The sequence below is a fragment of the Ambystoma mexicanum genome, chromosome 13 (assembly GCF_040938575.1).
Source record: "Ambystoma mexicanum isolate Mex_15411 chromosome 13, UKY_AmexF1_1, whole genome shotgun sequence".
NCBI classification, from domain to species: Eukaryota; Metazoa; Chordata; class Amphibia; order Caudata; family Ambystomatidae; genus Ambystoma; species Ambystoma mexicanum.
The window spans coordinates 285,900,832-285,920,680 of NC_090938.1; positions in this window are offsets into that span (position 1 = coordinate 285,900,832).

Genomic DNA, 19,849 nt, shown 5'->3' on the forward strand with positions numbered 1-19,849 from the left:
GTGGAGGTCAGCCTCCGAAACAGAACTCTGGTTACAATAAGCCTCCCTATGTAAACAGACCCAATGGATCTTGTTTTGCTTGTGGAGCAACTGACCACGTGAAGGGGGATCCCCGGTGTAAGGTTTAACCTTTGGGGGTACACTCCGCTAATCTGGCCTTCTCCTCCTACGAGGAAGAAGAGATTACAGGAGCATCCTTCTCCTCAGACTCATTTCCCAGCGGGATAGAGGCTGAGGTAGTGTTAGGAAAGATTTCATAATTGTAGGGAATTTTCCTTCCATGTGGCAACCCCTAAACTTTTTGCTATTGTTTGTAACCTTGTTCTTGACTTTGCCAGTGAAGTGTAGCCTTCTGCCGCACTTCTCTGGGCTTTCGCTCCTTTCTTACGGGGAAACTGACATGCCCTTAAGACAGTCAGTACCGGGGAACGCTGTTTCCCGTAGTTTCTTTTATCGTGTTGCGGCTTTAGTGCAACATGACACAAGAGGGCACTGTAAGCTAAGTTACAGCTCTCTTGGGTCTCTAGCCTTCTACAGACCCTAGATACTCTTTTAGGATGGTATTTGATCGGTGCAAGTCCTTCAGGGACTGGAATGGTGGCAGCGATCGTTTTGTTTATTTTGAGCTCCTTTTGGCGTTCTGAGCACGTTTTTCGCACTGAACCCAAAATGGTGGCCTGGCTCCCAAAATGGCCAGACCACGAGGCTCCTTTGTCCTGTCCACTGACCGTCTTGCTCCCTTCACCTTCCCCAGGTCGGGCGACCCGGGGCCTTCCTTATTTGGGCATGTACTTTCCCGCGAAACGTGGTTGCTTTCGCGGGCTTCTACATGTCGTTTGTGTGCCTCCAGGGTGTGGGCTGGGATGTCTGGTCCCAATACACATCCTGGGTGCCAGATAGTCTAGGGTGGTGTGAATGCCTGGGACCACCGTGGTCCGTGATTGGTCCACGTATGGTATGTGTGTTGATGAGCGGATCTCCCATTGGCTCCCCTCCGTTTTGGCGCGAAGGGAACCGTGGATAAGAGGGAGCTGGAAACACCACTACCATGTCGATCTCCTGAGTTCTCACGAACGAAGGAATACAGGAGCCAAGTATCCTGCAACCAAGAGGCTGGACCGAGGAATCGCTGGTGACCCGCTGAAGGAATCCTCCTTTGCACTGCTGTCGTCCTGTGAAACCCTTTCCTCCTTGGATCGAACCAGAAGGCCTGTACTGGTGCTTCGACCTTTGGAATAGCAGGAACAGCTATTCCCGGCGACTTCATCATCTCCTGCCAAGTAAGCCTTCGGAAGTGTCTCTGGGCCATCCAGTTGACTGACCAGCTTACAAGGGAGTCCTGCTCTGTAACTGCCGCCAGGTTGTGTTGTATTTCGAGTCCTTGTCACTCTCCCACGCTTCGTACACTTGGCGTTCCCAAGTCTGAAGGGAGGAGTGTACATTTGGCTCGAATACACACGGCCGCTCCGTTGTCCTGCTGCGGCAACAAAACTGTGCTGGTTTCGTCGATTGGGACGTCTTTTTGCTCTACACGACTACGAGGCGTTCCCTGCTCTTCTGAACCTGCCAGCTGCTGAAACTAACGTGGAGAAGCCTGGGTCTGCTTGCTTCGGGGACCGGTGAGTAGTTTAGCTAGGATCTGGTCGCCCTCCTGCAGTATCCCATTGCTTTTCCCTGCTGTGTAAAAACAGCACCCTTTTGGCCGTACTCGCGCTCTGCTTCTGCCCGCTGTGGAGGCTGCGCTTGAGTTGCGGAACCTGTTCTCCTTCTGCTGTGCACTAACCCAAACTGCCCGACTTCCTCCGAAGAGCTTCCCCTTTTGCCCGTTGGCACCGGCGTGGCAGGTACTTTGAGCACAAGGCTCCACTCTTCGCAGGGCTCGGACTTCCATCTAGTTAGGTGCCTCTAAAGGCGAACTGAGTCTAAAGCGTTATCGCACTGCCTGTTTTCCTTTCCTTTCAGGTGGACTACATATTTCGTGCTTTAAACGCTTGCGACTGTGTATTTGTATATGTATTGTGTTGATATGGTATGTGTTGGTTTAGTATTGTGATATTGTGATTTTCTCGCTACGGTCATTATTTTAAAGGCCTTAAAATAAATGTGTATCTATTTTTGATATAACAACTGTTTGGAGTAGTTTGTCAGCGCTCTTGCTTTGTGTGCTCATTGCGGGCTTTCAGTCACCCTCACCCCTCTTGAGACCTAGTCTTGACCGCCGCGATCGCTACCTTGATTGGTCTGGCTTGTCCAGAGGTTACCCTGTTCCAAGTAATTAGGTTGGCCTTCTGAACTTCTGCGCCACCAGGACAGAGTTCAGAAATCCGTCTTAACAAATTGGTGTACAGCGGTGGGATACGACTGAAGGTATCCAGTGTTGCGCTCGAACTAAGGCATTTCAGGTTATTCCAAACAGTACACGTAGTGAATTGTTATAGTATAACTTTAAAAAGGCCATAGTCCTATCAAACAGTATGGAAACAAATACGTTGTTAACTTTAAATGCTTCCAAATCAGAAACGCTGAAAAAGATGTGTGCGGAGAGAGGTGTTTCCTCTCAAGGCACAAAATTGGAAATGATCCAAAGAATCGTGGCGTGGCAAGAAGCGCAGCTTGACGCTATAACTTCTGAGGACAGTGCGGAAGGTGGTGGGGCTGCTCTCACTGGTAGAACCGACGGTTCTGCCGCCGCACTGATCCACCGCGACCACGAGGACAGGGAGGACGAGATGTCTAATGTTTCCTCTGCCAGTGCTGATGGGGAGGCTATGCTTGAATTCAAGAAGCAAGAGCTGCGGTTTAGGCAGCAGGAGCTTGAATTCAGCATAGCCAAACTAAAAATCGAACAGGCAGAAAAACAGAAAGACAGGGATCACCAGTTGGAACTGGCCAAGCTTCAGGTTGCAAATGGATCCAAGGGTCCTGGACATGGGTCTGGGGCTTCCTCTCATCCACGGTTTCCAAAAGATCTGCTCAGTGTGTATGAAGAGAGGAATGACATTATGGACTGGCTGAATGCGTTTGAGTATGCATGCGAGGTTCAAGAAGTTGACAATGCTGATAAGATTGCGTGGTTGCTCAGTAGACTGCCCCATTCTGGCTGTAGTGCCATTATGGAAATGTCGAAGGCTGAGCGGGCTGATTTCGCAATGTTAAAGCAAACTCTCATTTTAAAGTTTGGGAAGACTCCGGCCCAATATTTAAAGCGTTTTCGAGAGTATAAGAAAAAGGAAGGTGGTACTTGGGTATCTTATGTCGCTGAATCCTTGAAAAACTTAACTGGCTGGGTCGAAGGTTATAAGGTTTCTACCTTCGAAGGCATGATAAATCTTGTCATGCTGGAACACATTTTTGGTTCTTCTTCCCCGGAGCTTAAGCAGCATTTGGCCGATTCGAAGGAGATAGATCCTAAGAAGCTGGCCATTGCAGCAGACTTATGGGTGTCACATCGAGTGTCCCATAAGGACAAAACTCATCCTGGTAAGCAGGAGGAAGGGAAAAAGTCCAAAGATATGGAGGGTGGGGAATCTGCTAAATCTTCTTCCCAAAAGAAAAATAAGGGTAAGACACAAGAGAACTCACAGGGCAGTGGAGGTCCGCCTCCGAAACAGATCTCTGGTTACAATAAGCCTCCCTACGTAAACAGACCCAATGGGGCTTGTTTTTCTTGTGGAGCAACTGACCATGTGAAGGGGGATCCCCGTTGTAAGGTTAGACCTTTGGGGGTCCACTCCGCTAATCTGGCCTTCTCCTCCTACGAGGAAGAAGAGATTACAGGAGCATCCTTCTCCTCAGACTCATTTCCCAGTGGGATAGAGGCTGAGGTAGTTTTAGTGTCCCTGGGTTCCTGGGAGCCTAAAGTCGCAGAGGCTTATGCTAGGATTCCGGATAATACCAAGCACTACTTTAAAGACAGTGTGCTGATCAATGGAGTGGATACTCCAGCTCTTAGGGATAGTGGGTGCAGTCGCACTGTAGTGGATTCTACCTTGGTAGACTCAGAGGAAGTTGCCAGAGCTACTCTGATGCCCACTAAGTTGGCTGACGGCCCCCTCCGTATGTTTCCCGTGATCCCTGTAAATCTTACTTTAAATGGTACAGCAGTCAGGATTCCAGTGAGCATTCAGAGAAACGTCCCGGGAAAGGTCTTGTTGGGCAATGATCTCAGAGCTTTAGGGCTCGTAGGAGACACTGCCGAAAGACCCTACACACGGTCTCAAGCACGGGCAGCATTGGCCAAGTCCAATACGCCGCCCCAGCTGAAGGGGAAACCCAAGGCGAAAGGAGTCTACAAGTCAAGACGAGGGAACGAGAATATTCCCCCGAGCTCGCCTACCACTGCGGTGGAGGAAGTTGGTCAATCGCCCGGGCCTGACGAGGAGGTGGCGATGCCTGAAGTATTCGACCCCAACGATCATCCTGAACTAAAAGACTTGTTAGTTGAAGGAGGTCCTGATAGGGACGAATTCAGTAAAGGCCAACGTGAGTGCCCATCTCTGGAAGGCCTAAGGAGACAGGCCTGCTCCCAGCTTGAGGGTGAACCTCCTGGGAAGCATAGGATTTATTGGGAAGGTGGACTCCTGTATAGTGAGCCCACAGAGTCTACAGAAGGAGACCATAGGAGGTTGGTGGTTGCCCTTGCTGTTAGGCCCTTCCTCCTGCAGTTGGCGCATGAAGTTCCCCTTGCTGGTCACCTTGGTATGAAGAGGACCAAGCAAAGGTTATCCATGCACTTCTACTGGCCCAAGATGGGGGTGCAAGTAGAAAGTCACTGCAGGAGTTGTGCCTCCTGCCAGTTGTCTGGTAAGGTTGGCGCGACAATCCAAGCTCCGTTGGTACCGCTCCCAGTTGTGGGGGTACCATTTGAAAGGGTAGGGATCGACATCATTGGTCCCCTTGACCCGCAAACATCCTCGGGCAATAGGTTTATCCTGGTGCTGGTCGACCATGCAACCAAGTATCCTGAGGCCATCCCATTGAAAACTGTAACTGCCAAGTCAGTTGCAAAAGCTTTACTCGGCATATTTACTAGGGTTGGCTTCCCTAAAGAAGTTGTGTCAGATATTGGCAGCAACTTTATGTCGAAGTATATGCAGGCTATGTGGAAAGAATGTGGGGTCACCTACAAGTTCTCTTCTGCATACCACCCCCAGACCAATGGTCTGGTGGAACGTTTCAACAGAACGTTAAAGAGCATGATTGGGGCTCTGGAGGAGCCTCAGAGAAGAAAATGGGATCTTCTTTTACCATGCTTGCTGTTTGCCTACCGAGAGGTACCACAGGAGGGTGTTGGCTTCAGCCCCTTCGAACTTCTGTTCGGTCATCCCGTACGGGGACCCTTAGCCATCGTCAAAGAGGGATGGGAGATACCCACTCCCCCTGTTACTACCAATGTAGTTGACTATGTGCTAGGGCTCAGAAAACGGATGGTACTTCTGATGGGCTTGGCTAGTGATAAATTGAAGGCAGGGCAAGCGCTGGTGAAATATTGGTACGACCAGAAAGATTCCCTCATCAACTTTAGACCTGGTCAGCAAGTCCTGATCATGAATCCTATAAGGCCTCGAGCGTTACAGGACAAATGGTCAGGCCCTTACACAGTGGTGGAGCCCCTGGGTGAGGTGAACTATTTAGTGGACCTTGGAAGGCCTGGACAGGCTCCAAAAGTCTTCCACGTGAATAGGCTGAAGGCTTTCGTCCCAAGAGTTGAAATCGCAGCACTGCTACTGGCGTCAGACGTTGAGGAAGAGGAGTCTGAACCTCTTCCCGACCTGTTCCAAAGCGGTCCTTCAGATAGCTCCGTTGAGGGTGTCCGAGTGGCCCCTCACCTGACTTCTGATCAGCAGGCTGAGGTGAAAAGTTTGCTTAGGCAGTTTTCCCCCCTGTTTTCACAGTCGCCTGGTTTGACACCTTGGTGCAAACATAACATTGACACAGGAGACAGTGTACCTACCAAAAGTAGGGGATACAGGATGTCAGACAAAGTACGGTCTTATATTAAGACCGAGGTCAACAAGATGTTAGATCTTGGGGTGATTGAACCCTCTAGTAGTCCTTGGTCCAGTCCTGTGGTGTTGGTTCCAAAGGCAGGCACTTCTGAATTGAGGTTCTGCGTGGATTACAGGGCTCTGAATGCTGTCACCAAGACAGATGCACACCCCTTGCCTCGAACGGATGAGCTGGTGGATACTTTGGGTGCCTCCAAGTACCTCAGCACGTTTGACCTCACTGCTGGCTATTGGCAAATAGCTTTAGCAGAACATGCCAAGGAGAAGACAGCATTTTCTACTCCAGACGGCCTTTACCAATTCCGGGTAATGCCGTTCGGGTTGAAGAATGCACCTGCCACTTTCCAGAGGCTTGTGAATCATGTGTTGAATGGGTTGGACGAATTCTGTCTTGCATATCTGGACGATATAGCAGTTTTCAGTGCCACCTGGGAAGACCATGTGAAACACCTCGGTATTGTGCTCCAGGCTCTTCAGAAAGCCCACTTGACCATAAAGGCTAGTAAATGCCAGATTGGACAAGGCTCAGTGGTTTACCTTGGACATGAAGTAGGTGGAGGGAGGATACAGCCTCTACCCAGTAAAGTACAAGCAGTACAAGACTGGCCTACCCCCACTACGCAAACCCAAGTGAGAGCCTTCTTAGGACTCACGGGGTATTATCACAATTTTGTGGCAGACTATGGTACCATAGCTGCTCCTCTGACTGCCCTCACAACTCCGAAGAAACCCAAGAAGGTAACTTGGACCGACGAGTGTGAGAAGGCCTTCAATGGCTTAAAAGACTCCTTGTGCCAGGCCCCTGTCCTAAGGGCCCCTGATTATCAAAGACCTTTTATCGTGCAGACGGATGCCTCTGACACTGGGATAGGAGCTGTACTATCACAAGTAGATAAGAAGGGTAAGGAACACCCTATCGGTTTTATTAGTCGCCAGCTTAAGGACAGAGAGCTCAGATGGTCCACGGTAGAGAAAGAATGTTTCTCTGTTGTGTGGGCCCTAAGGAAGCTGAGGCCCTACCTCTATGGGACCCACTTCACTGTGCAGACTGACCATAAGCCGTTAAAGTGGCTAATGAACATGAAGGGGGAGAATCCAAAGTTGCTTAGGTGGTCCATAAGTCTACAAGGCTTCGACTTCACTATTGAGCATAGGCCAGGTGTCCAACATAGCAATGCTGATGGGTTGTCCAGAATGTTTTACCGACCTGAACAAGAGACTCATCCAGGGGTGGATTAGATCCCCCTGTCCATAGTCTGGGAGGGGCGAGTGTTAGGAAAGATTTCATAATTGTAGGGAATTTTCCTTCCATGTGGCAACCCCTAAACATTTTGCTATTGTTTGTAACCTTGTTCTTGACTTTGCCAGCGAAGTGCAGCCTTCTGCCGCACTTCTCTGGGCTTTCGCTCCTTTCTTACGGGGAAACTGACATGCCCTTAAGACAGTCAGTACCGGGGAACGCTGTTTCCCGTAGTTTCTTTTATCGTGTTGCGGCTTTAGTGCAACATGACACAAGAGGGCACTGTAAGCTAAGTTACAGCTCTCTTGGGTCTCTAGCCTTCTACAGACCCTAGATACTCTTTTAGGATGGTATTTGATCGGTGCAAGTCATTCAGGGACTGGAATGGTGGCAGCGATCGTTTTGTTTATTTTGAGCTCCTTTTGGCGTTCTGAGCACGTTTTTCGCACTGAACCCAAAATGGTGGCCTGGCTCCCAAAATGGCCAGACCACGAGGCTCCTTTGTCCTGTCCACTGACCGTCTTGCTCCCTTCACCTTCCCCAGGTCGGGCGACCCGGGGCCTTCCTTATTTGGGCATGTACTTTCCCGCGAAACGTGGTTGCTTTCGCGGGCTTCTACATGTCGTTTGTGTGCCTCCAGGGTGTGGGCTGGGATGTCTGGTCCCAATACACATCCTGGGTGCCAGAGAGTCTAGGGTGGTGTGAATGCCTGGGACCACCGTGGTCCGTGATTGGTCCACGTATGGTATGTGTGTTGATGAGCGGATCTCCCATTGGCTCCCCTCCGTTTTGGCGCGAAGGGAACCGTGGATAAGAGGGAGCTGGAAACACCACTACCATGTCGATCTCCTGAGTTCTCACGAACGAAGGAATACAGGAGCCAAGTATCCTGCAACCAAGAGGCTGGACCGAGGAATCGCTGGTGACCCGCTGAAGGAATCCTCCTTTGCACTGCTGTCGTCCTGTGAAACCCTTTCCTCCTTGGATCGAACCAGAAGGCCTGTACTGGTGCTTCGACCTTTGGAATAGCAGGAACAGCTATTCCCGGCGACTTCATCATCTCCTGCCAAGTAAGCCTTCGGAAGTGTCTCTGGGCCATCCAGTTGACTGACCAGCTTACAAGGGAGTCCTGCTCTGTAACTGCCGCCAGGTTGTGTTGTATTTCGAGTCCTTGTCACTCTCCCACGCTTCGTACACTTGGCGTTCCCAAGTCTGAAGGGAGGAGTGTACATTTGGCTTGAATACACACGGCCGCTCCGTTGTCCTGCTGCGGCAACAAAACTGTGCTGGTTTCGTCGATTGGGACGTCTTTTTGCTCTACACGACTACGAGGCGTTCCCTGCTCTTCTGAACCTGCCAGCTGCTGAAACTAACGTGGAGAAGCCTGGGTCTGCTTGCTTCGGGGACCGGTGAGTAGTTTAGCTAGGATCTGGTCGCCCTCCTGCAGTATCCCATTGCTTTTCCCTGCTGTGTAAAAACAGCACCCTTTTGGCCGTACTCGCGCTCTGCTTCTGCCCGCTGTGGAGGCTGCGCTTGAGTTGCGGAACCTGTTCTCCTTCTGCTGTGCACTAACCCGAACTGCCCGACTTCCTCCGAAGAGCTTCCCCTTTTGCCCGTTGGCACCGGCGTGGCAGGTACTTTGAGCACAAGGCTCCACTCTTCGCAGGGCTCGGACTTCCATCTAGTTAGGTGCCTCTGAAGGCGAACTGAGTCTAAAGCGTTATCGCACTGCCTGTTTTCCTTTCCTTTCAGGTGGACTACATATTTCGTGCTTTAAACGCTTGCGACTGTGTATTTGTATATGTATTGTGTTGATATGGTATGTGTTGGTTTAGTATTGTGATATTGTGATTTTCTCGCTACGGTCATTATTTTAAAGGCCTTAAAATAAATGTGTATCTATGTTTGATATAACAACTGTTTGGAGTAGTTTGTCAGCGCTCTTGCTTTGTGTGCTCATTGCGGGCTTTCAGTCACCCTCACCCCTCTTGAGACCTAGTCTTGACCGCCGCGATCGCTACCTTGATTGGTCTGGCTTGTCCAGAGGTTACCCTGTTCCAAGTAATTAGGTTGGCCTTCTGAACTTCTGCGCCACCAGGACAGAGTTCAGAAATCCGTCTTAACAGGTAGTTTTAGTTTCCCTGGGTTCCTGGGAGGCTAAAGTCGCAGAGGCTTATGCTAGGATTACAGATAATACCAAGCACTACTTTAAAGACAGTGTGCTGATCAATGGAGTAGATACTCCAGCTCTTAGGGATAGTGGGTACAGTCGAACTGTAGTGGATTCTACCTTGGTAGACTCAGAGGAAGTTGCCAGAGCTACTCTGATGCCCACTAAGTTGGCTGACGGCCCACTCTGTATGTTCCCAGTAATACCTGTAAATCTTACTTTAAATGGTACAGCAGTCAGGATTCCAGTGAGCATTCAGAGAAACGTCCCGGGAAAGGTCTTGTTAGGTAATGATCTCAGAGCTTTAGGGCTCGTAGGAGACACTGCCAAAAGACCCTACACACGGTCTCAAGCACGGGCAGCATTGGCCAAGACCAATACGCCGCCCCAGCCGAAGGGGAAACCCAAGGCGAAAGGAGTCAACAAGTTAAGACGAGGGAAAGAGAATATTCCCCCGAGCTCGCCTACCACTGCGGTGGAGGAAGTTGGTCAATCGCCTGGGCCTGACGAGGAGGTGGCGATGCCTGAAGTATTTGACCCCAACGACCATCCTGAACTAAAAGACTTGTAAGTTGAAGGAGGTCCTGACAGGGACGAATTCAGTAAAGGCCAACGTGAGTGCCCATCTCTGGAAGGCCTAAGGAGACAGGCCTGCTCCCAGCTTGAGGGTGAACCTCCTGGGACGCATAGGATGTATTGGGAAGGTGGACTCCTGTATAGTGAGCCCACAGAGTCTACAGAAGGAGACCATAGGAGGTTGGTGGTTCCCCTTGCTGTTAGGCCCTTCCTCCTGCAGTTGGCGCATGAAGTGCTCCTTGCTGGTCACCTTGGTATTAAGAGGAGCAAGCAAAGGTTATCCATGCACTTCTACTGGCCCAAGATGGGGGTGCAAGTAGAAAGTCACTGCAGGAGTTGTGCCTCCTGCCAGTTATCTGGTAAGGTTGGCTCGACAATCCAAGCTCCGTTGGTACCGCTCCCAGTTGTGGGGGTACCATTTGAAAGGGTAGGGATCGACATTGTTGGTCCCCTTGACCTGCAAACATCCTCGGGCAATAGGTTTATCCTGGTGCTGGTCGACCATGCAACCAGATATCCTGAGGCCATCCCATTGAAAACTGTAACTGCCAAGTCAGTTGCAAAAGCTTTACTTGGCATATTTACTAGGGTTGGCTTCCCTAAAGAAGTTGTGTCAGATCGTGGCAGCAACTTTATGTCGAAGTATATGCAGGCTATGTGGAAAGAATGTGGGGTCACCTACAAGTTCTCTTTTGCATACCACCCCCAGACCAATGGTCTGGTGGAACGTTTCAACAGAACGTTAAAAAGCATGATTGGGGCTCTGGAGAAGCTTCAGAGAAGACAATGGGATCTTCTTTTACCATGCTTACTGTTTGCCTACCGAGAGGTACCACAGGAGGGTGTTGGCTTCAGCCCCTTCAAACTTCTGTTTGGTCATCCTGTACGGGGACCCTTAGCCATAGTCAAAGAGGGATGGGAGATGCCCACTCCCCCTGTTACTACCAACGTAGTTGATTATGTGCTAGGGCTCAGAAAACGGATGGTACTTCTGATGGGCTTGGCTAGTGATAAATTGAAGGCAGGACAAGCACTGGTGAAACATTGGTACGACCAGAAAGCTTCCCTCATCAACTTTACACCTGGTCAGCAAGTCCTGATCATGAATCCCATAAGGCCTTGAGCTTTACAGGACAAATGGTCAGGCCCTTACACAGTGGTGGAGCCCCTGGGTGAGGTTAACTATTTAGTGGACCTTGGAAGGCCTGGACAGGCTCCAAAAGTGTTTCACGTGAATAGGCTGAAGGCTTTCGTCCCAAGAGTCGAAATCGCAGCACTGTTACTGGCTTCAGATGTTGAGGAAGAGGAGTCTGAACCTCTCCCCGACCTGTTCCAAAGCGGTCCTTCAGATAGCTCCTTTGAGGGTGTCCGAGGGACCCCTCACCTGACTTCTGATCAGCAGGCTGAGGTGAAAAGTTTGCTTAGGCAGTTTTCCCCCCTGTTTTCACAGTCGCCTGGTTTGACACCTTGGTGCAAACATAACATAGACACAGGAGACAGTGTACCTACCAAAAGTAGGGGATACAGGATGTCAGACAAAGTACGGTCTTATATTAAGACCGAGGTCAACAAGATGTTAGACCTTGGGGTGATTGAACCCTCTAGTAGTCCTTGGTCCAGCCCTGTGGTTTTCGTTCCAAAGGCAGGCACTTCTGAATTGAGGTTCTGCGTGGATTACAGGGCTCTGAATGCTGTCACCAAGACAGATGCACACCCCTTGCCTCGAACAGATGAGCTGGTGCATACATTGGGTGCCTCCAAGTACCTCAGCACGTTTGACCTCACTGCTAGCTATTGGCAAATAGCTTTAGCAGAACATGCCAAGGAGAAGACAGCGTTTTCTACTCCAGACGGCCTTTACCAATTCCGGGTAATGCCGTTCGGGTTGAAGAATGCACCTGCCACTTTCCAGAGGCTTGTGCATCATGTTTTGAATGGGTTGGACGAATTCTGTCTTGCATATCTGGACGATATAGCAGTTTTCAGTGCCACCTGGGAAGACCATGTGAAACACCTCGGGATTGTGCTCCAGGCTCTTCAGAAAGCACACTTGACCATAAAGGCTAGTAAATGCCAGATTGGACAAGGCTCAGTGTTTTACCTTGGACATGAAGTAGGTGGATGGAGGATACAGCCTCTACCCAGTAAAGTACAAGCAGTACAAGACTGGCCTACCCCCACTACACAAACCCAAGTGAGAGCCTTCTTAGGACTCACGGGGTATTACCGCAATTTTGTGGCAGACTATGGCACCATAGCTGCCCCTCTGACTGCCCTCACAACTCTGAAGAAACCCAAGAAGGTAACTTGGACCGACGAGTGTGAGAAGGCCTTCAATGGCTTAAAAGACTCCTTGTGCCAGGCCCCTGTCCTCAGGGCCCCTGATTATCAAAGACCTTTTATCGTGCAGACGGACGCCTCTGACACTGGGATAGGAGCTGTACTATCGCAAGTAGATGAGAAGGGTAAGGAACACCCTATTGGTTTTATTAGTCGCCAGTTTAAGGACAGAGAACTCAGATGGTCCACGGTAGAGAAAGAATGTTTCTCTGTTGTGTGGGCCCTAAGGAAGCTGAGGCCCTACCTCTATGGGACCCACTTCACTGTGCAAACTGACCATAAGCCCTTAAAGTGGCTAATAAACATGAAGGGGGAGAATCCAAAGTTGCTTAGGTGGTCCATAAGTCTACAAGGCTTCGACTTCACTATTGAGCATAGGCCAGGTGTCCAACATAGCAATGCTGATGGGTTGTGCAGAATGTTTAACCGACCTGAACAAGAGACTCATCCAGGGGTGGATTAGTTCCCCCTGTCCATAGTCTGGGAGGGGCGAGTGTTAGGAAAGATTTCGTAATTGTAGGTAATTTTCCTTCCATGTGGCAACCCCTAAACTTTTTGCTGTTGTTTTTCACCTTGTTCTCGACTTTGCCAGAGAAGTGCAGCCTTCTGCCTCACTCCTCTGGGCTTTCGCTCCTTTCTTACGGGGAAACTGTCATGCCCTTAAGACAGTCAGTACCAGGAAACGCTCGTTTCCGTAGTTTCTTTTATCATGTTGCGGCTTTCGTGCAACATGACACAAGAGGGCACTGTAAGATAAGTTACTGCTCTCTTGGGTCTCTAGCCTTCTACAGGCCCTAGATACTCTTCCAGGATTGTAACTGATCGGTGCAAGTGATTCACAGACGGGAATGGTGGCAGCGATCGTTTATTGTGTTTTGAGCTCCTTTTGGCGTTCTTAGCGCGTTTCTCGCGCTTAACCCAAAATGGTGGCCTAGAGCCCAAAATGGCCAGACCACGAGGCTCCTTTGTCCTGTCCGCTGACCATCTTGCTCCCTTCACCTTCCCCAGGTCGAGCCGACCTGGGGCCTTCCTTATTTGGGCATGTACTTTCCCGCGAAACACAGATGCTTTCCCGGGCTTCTACATGTCTTGTGTGTGCCTCCAGGATGTGGGCTGGGATGTCTGGTCCCAATACACATCCTGGGTGCCAGAGAGTCTAGGGTGGTGTGAATGCCTGGGACCACCGTGGTCCGTGATAGGTCCACAAATGGTGTGAGTGTTGATGAGCGGATCTCCCATTGGGTCCCCTCCGTTTAGGCGCGAAGGGAACCGTGGATAAGAGGGGGCTGGAAACACCACTACCATGTCGATCTCCTGAGTTCTCACGAACGAAGGAATACAGGAGCCAAGTATCCTGCAACCAAGAGGCTGAACCGAGGAATCGCTGGTGACCCGCTGAAGGACTGCTCCTCTGCACTGCTGTCGCCTTGTGAAACCCTTTTCACCTTTGATCGAACCAGAAGGCCTGTACAGGTACTTCGACCCTTGGAATAGCGGGGGCAGCTATTCTCGGCATCTTCACCATCTCCTGCTAGTAAGCCTTCGGAAGCGTCTCTGGGCCATCCAGCAGACTGACCAGCCTACACAGGAGTCTTGCTCTGTAACCGCCGCCAGGTTGTGTAGTATATCGAGTCCTTGTCACTCTTACATGATTCGTACACTTGGCGTTCCCAGGTCTGAAGTGAGTAGTGTACATTTGGCTCAGATACACACCGCCGCTCCGTTGCCCTGCTGTGGTAACAAACTGTGCGGGTTCCTTAGTTTGGGACGTCTTTTACTCAACTCTGCTGCTGCAGACTCAACACGACGACGAGACATTGAGATATCACATCTCATGCTATAGGAAGGGTCTCAGGATTGGAATGGGAAGGACTTGGATATCACATCTGATGCTATAGGCAGGGTCTCAGGTTTGGAAAGGGAAGGAGTTGGATATCACATTTCATTTTAGAGGTAGGATCTCAGGTTTGGTATTAGAGGCATTGAGATATCACATCTCATGCTATCAGAAGGGTCTCAGGATTGGAATGGGAAGGAGTTGGATATCACATCTCATGTTATAGGAAGGATCTCAGGTTTGGTATTAGAAGCATTGAGATATCACATCTCATGCTATCGGAAGTATCTCAGGTTTGGTATTAGAGGCATTGAGATATCACATCTCATGCTATCATAAGGGTCTCAGGACTGGAATGGGAAGGAGTTGGATATCACATCTCATGCTAAAGGGAGGGTCTCAGGTTTGGAAGGGGAAGGAATTGAATATCACATCACATGTTATAGGAAGGATCTCAGGTTTGGTATTAGAGGCATTGAGATATCACATCTCATGCTATCGGAAGGGTCTCAGGATTGGAATGGGAAGGAGTTGGATATCACATCTCATGCTATAGGAAGGGTCTCAGGTTTGGAACGGGAAGGAGTTGTATATCACATCTCATGTTATAGGAAGAGTCTCAGGTTTGGTATAAGCATTGAGATATCACATCTCTGCAATCGGAAGTGTCTCAGGATTGGAACGGGAAGGAGTTGGATATCCCATCTCATGTTATAGGACTGGTCTCAGGTTTGGTATTAGAAGCATTGAGATATCACATCGCATGCTGTAGGAAGGGTCTCAGGTTTGGAATGGGAAGGAATTGGATATCACATCTCATGTCATAGGAAGGATCTCAGGTTTGGTATTAGAAGCATTGAGATATCACATCTCATGCTATAGGAATGGTCTCAGGATTGGAATGGGAAGGAGTTGGATATTACATTCTTGCTATGGGAAGGGTCTCATGTTTGGAATTGGAAGGAGTTGGATATCACATCTCATGTTATAGGAAGGGTCTCAGGTTTGGTATAAGCATTGAGATATCACATCTCTGCTATCGGAAGTGTCTCAGGATTGGAATGGGAAGGAGTTGGATATCCCATCTCATGTTATAGGACGGGTCTCAGGTTTGTTATTAGAATCATTGAGATATCATATTGCATGCTATAGGAAGGGTCTAAGGATTGGAATGGGAAGGACTTGGATATCACATCTCATGCTATAGGTAGGCTCTCAGGTTTGGAAAGGGAAGGAGTTGGATATCACATTTCATGCTAGAGGTAGGATCTCAGGTTTGGTATTAGAGGCATTGAGATATCACATCTCATGCTATCAGAAGGGTCTCAGGATTGGAATGGGAAGGAGTTGTATATCACATCTCATGTTATAGGAAGGATCTCAGGTTTGGTATTAGAAGCATTGAGATATCACATCTCCTGCTATCGGAAGTATCTCAGGTTTGGTATTAGAGGCATTGAGATATCACATCTCATGCTATCATAAGGGTCTCAGGATTGGAATGGGAAGGAGTTGGATATCACATCTCATGCTAAAGGGAGGGTCTCAGGTTTGGAAGGGGAAGGAATTGAATATCACATCACATGTTATAGGAAGGATCTCAGGTTTGGTATTAGAGGCATTGAGATATCACATCTCATGCTATCGGAAGGGTCTCAGGATTGGAATGGGAAGGAGTTGGATATCACATCTCATGCTATAGGAAGGGTCTCAGGTTTGGAACGGGAAGGAGTTGGATATCACATCTCATGTTATAGGAAGAGTCTCAGGTATGGTATAAGCATTGAGATATCACATCTCTGCAATCGGAAGTGTCTCAGGATTGGAACGGGAAGGAGTTGGATATCCCATCTCATGTTATAGGACTGGTCTCAGGTTTGGTATTAGAAGCATTGAGATATCACATCGCATGCTGTAGGAAGGGTCTCAGGTTTGGAATGGGAAGGAATTGGATATCACATCTCATGTCATAGGAAGGATCTCAGGTTTGGTATTAGAAGCATTGAGATATCACATCTCATGCTATAGGAATGGTCTCAGGATTGGAATGGGAAGGAGTTGGATATTACATTCTTGCTATGGGAAGGGTCTCATGTTTGGAATTGGAAGGAGTTGGATATCACATATGCTATAGGAAGGGTCTCAGGTTTGGAATGGGAAGGAGTTGGATATCACATCTCATGTTATAGGAAGGGTCTCAGGTTTGGTATAAGCATTGAGATATCACATCTCTGCTATCGGAAGTGTCTCAGGATTGGAATAGGAAGGAGTTGGATATCCCATCTCATGTTATAGGACGGGTCTCAGGTTTGTTATTAGAATCATTGAGATATCATATTGCATGCTATAGGAAGGGTCTAAGGATTGGAATGGGAAGGACTTGGATATCACATCTCATGCTATAGGTAGGCTCTCAGGTTTGGAAAGGGAAGGAGTTGGATATCACATTTCATGTTAGAGGAAGGATCTCAGGTTTGGTATTAGAGGCATTGAGATATCACATCTCATGCTATAGGAAGGGTCTCAGGATTGGAATGGGAAGGAGTTGGATATCACATCTCATGATAAAGGAAGGGTCTAAGGTTTGGAAGGGGAAGGATTTGGATATCACATCTCATGTTATAGGACGGGTCTCAGGTTTGGTATTAGAAGCATTGAGATATCAAGTCTCATGGTATAGGAAGGGTCTCAGAATTGGAATGGGAAGGAGTTGGATATCACATCTCAAGCTATAGGAAGGGTCTCAGGATTGGAATGGGAAGGAGTTCGATATCACATCTCATGCCATAGTATGGGTCTCAGGTTTGGTAGAAGCATTGGGATATCACATCTCATGCTATCGGAACGGTATCAGGATTGGATTTGGAAGGAGTTGGATATCACATCTCATGTTATAGGAAGGGTCTCAGGTTTGGTATAAGCATTGAGATATCACATCTCTGCTATCGGAAGTGTCTCAGGATTGGAATGGGAAGGAGTTGGGTATCCCATCTCATGCTATAGGACGGGTCTCAGGTTTGTTATTAGAATCATTGAGATATCATATTGCATGCTGTAGGAAGGGTCTAAGGATTGGAATGGGAAGGACTTGGATATCACATCTCAAGCTATAGGTAGGCTCTCAGGTTTGGAAAGGGAAGGTGTTGGATATCAAATTTCATGTTAGAGGAAGGATCTCAGGTTTGGTATTAGAGGCATTGAGATATCACATCTCATGCTATAGGAAGGGTCTCAGGATTGGAATGGGAAGGAGTTGGATATCACATCTCATGCTATAGGAAGGGTCTCAGGTTTGGTATAAGCATTGAGATATCACATCTCATGCTATAGGAAGGGTTTCAGGATTGGAATGGGAAGGATATGTATATGACATCTCATGCCATAGGAAGGGTCTCAGGTTTGGTATAAGCATTGAGATATCACATCTCTGCTTTTGGAAGGGTCTCAGGATTGGAATGGGAAGGAGTTGGATATCCCATCTCATGTTATAGGAAGAGTCTCAGGTTTGGTATTAGAAGCATTGAGATATCACATCTCATGCTATAGGAAGTGTCTCAGGATTGGAATGTGAAGGACTTGGATATCACATCTCATGCTATAGGGAGGGTCTCAAGTTTGATATTAGAAGCATTGAGATATCACATCTCATGCTATAGGAAGGGACTCAGGATTGGAATGGGAAGGAGTTGGATATCACATCTCATGCTATAGGAAGGGTATCAGGTTTGGTATAAGCAGTGAGATATCACATCTCATGCTATCGGAAGTGTCTCAGGATTGGAATGGGAAGGAGTTGGATATCACACCTCATGTTATAGGAAGTATCTCAGGTTTGGTGTAAGCGTTGAGATATCACATCTCTGCTATCGGAAGGGTCTCAGGATTGGAATGGGAAGGAGTTGGATATTCCCATCTCATTTTATAGGAAGGGTATATCAGGTCTTAGCATGAGATGTGATATCCAGCTCCTTCCATTCCAATCCTGAGACCCTTCCGATAGCATGAGATGTGATATCTCAATGCTTCTAATATCAATACTGAGACCCTCCCTATAGCATGAGATGTGATATCTAAGTCCTTCCCATTCCAATCCTGAGACCCTTCCGATAGCAGAGATGTGATATCTCAATGCTTATACCAAACCTGAGACCCTTCCTATAGCACGAGATGTGATATCCAACTCGTTCCCATTCCAATCCTGAGACCCTTCCTATAGCATGAGATGTGATATCTCAATGCTTCTACCAAAACTGAGACCCTTCCTTTAGCATGAGATGTGATATCCAACTCCTTCCCATTCCAATCCTGAGACCCTTCCTATAGCATGAAATGTGATATCTCAATGCTTCTAATACCAAACCTGAGATCCTTCCTATAACATGAGATGTGATATCCAACTCCTTCCCATTCCAATCCTGAGACCCTTCCTATAGCATGAGATGTGATATCTCAATGCTTCTAATACCAAACCTGAGATCCTTCCGATAGCATGAGATGTGATATCTCAATGCTTCTAATACCAAACCTGAGACCCTCCCTTTAGCATGAGATGTGATATCCAATTCCTTCCCATTCCAATCCTGATACCCTTCTGATAGGATGAGATGTGATATCTCAATGCCTCTAATACCAAACCTGAGATCCTACCTCTAACATGAAATGTGATATCCAACTCCTTCCCTTTCCAAACCTGAGAGCCTTCCTACAGCATGAGATGTGATATCCAAGTCCTTCCCATTCAAATCCTGAGACCCTTCCTATAACATGAGATGTGATATCCAACTCCTTCCCATTCCAACCTGAGACCCTTCCTATAGCATGAGATGGGATATCCAACTCCTTCCAAATCTAATCCTGATATCCTTCCGATAGCATGAGATGTGATATCCCAATGCTTCTACAAAACCTGAGACCCATACCATGGCATGAGATGTGATATCAAACTCCCGTCCTATACCATGAGACTTGATATCTCAATGCTTCTAATACCAAACCTGAGACCAGTCCAATAACATGAGATGTGATATCCAAATCCTTCCCCTTCCAAACCTTAGACCCTTCCTTTATCATGAGATGTGATATCCAACTCCTTCCCATTCCACTCCTGAGACCCTTCCTATAGCATGAGATGTGATATCTCAATGCTTCTAATACCAAACCTGAGACCCTTCCTATAACATGAGATGTGATATCCAAGTCCTTCCCATTCCAATCCTGAGACCCTTCCTATAGCATGAGATGTCATATCTCAATGCTTCTAATACCAAACCTGAGACCCTTCCTATAACATGAATTGTGATATCCAAGTCCTTCCCATTCCAATCTTGAGACCTTTCCAATAGCAGAGATGTGATATCTCAATGCTTATACCAAACCTGAGATCCTTCCTATGACATGAGATGTGATATCTAAATCCTTCTCATTCCAAACCTGAGACCCTTCGTACAGCATGTGATGTGATATCTCAATGCTTCTAATATCAAAACTGAGACCCGTCCTATAACATGAGATGGGATATCCAACTCCTTCCCGTTCCAAACCTGATACCCTTCCTATAGCATGAGATGTGATATCCAATTCCTTCCCATCCCAATCCTGAGACACCTCCGATAGCAGAGATGTGAAATCTCAATGCTTATACCAAACCTGAGACTGTTACTATAACATGAGATGTGATA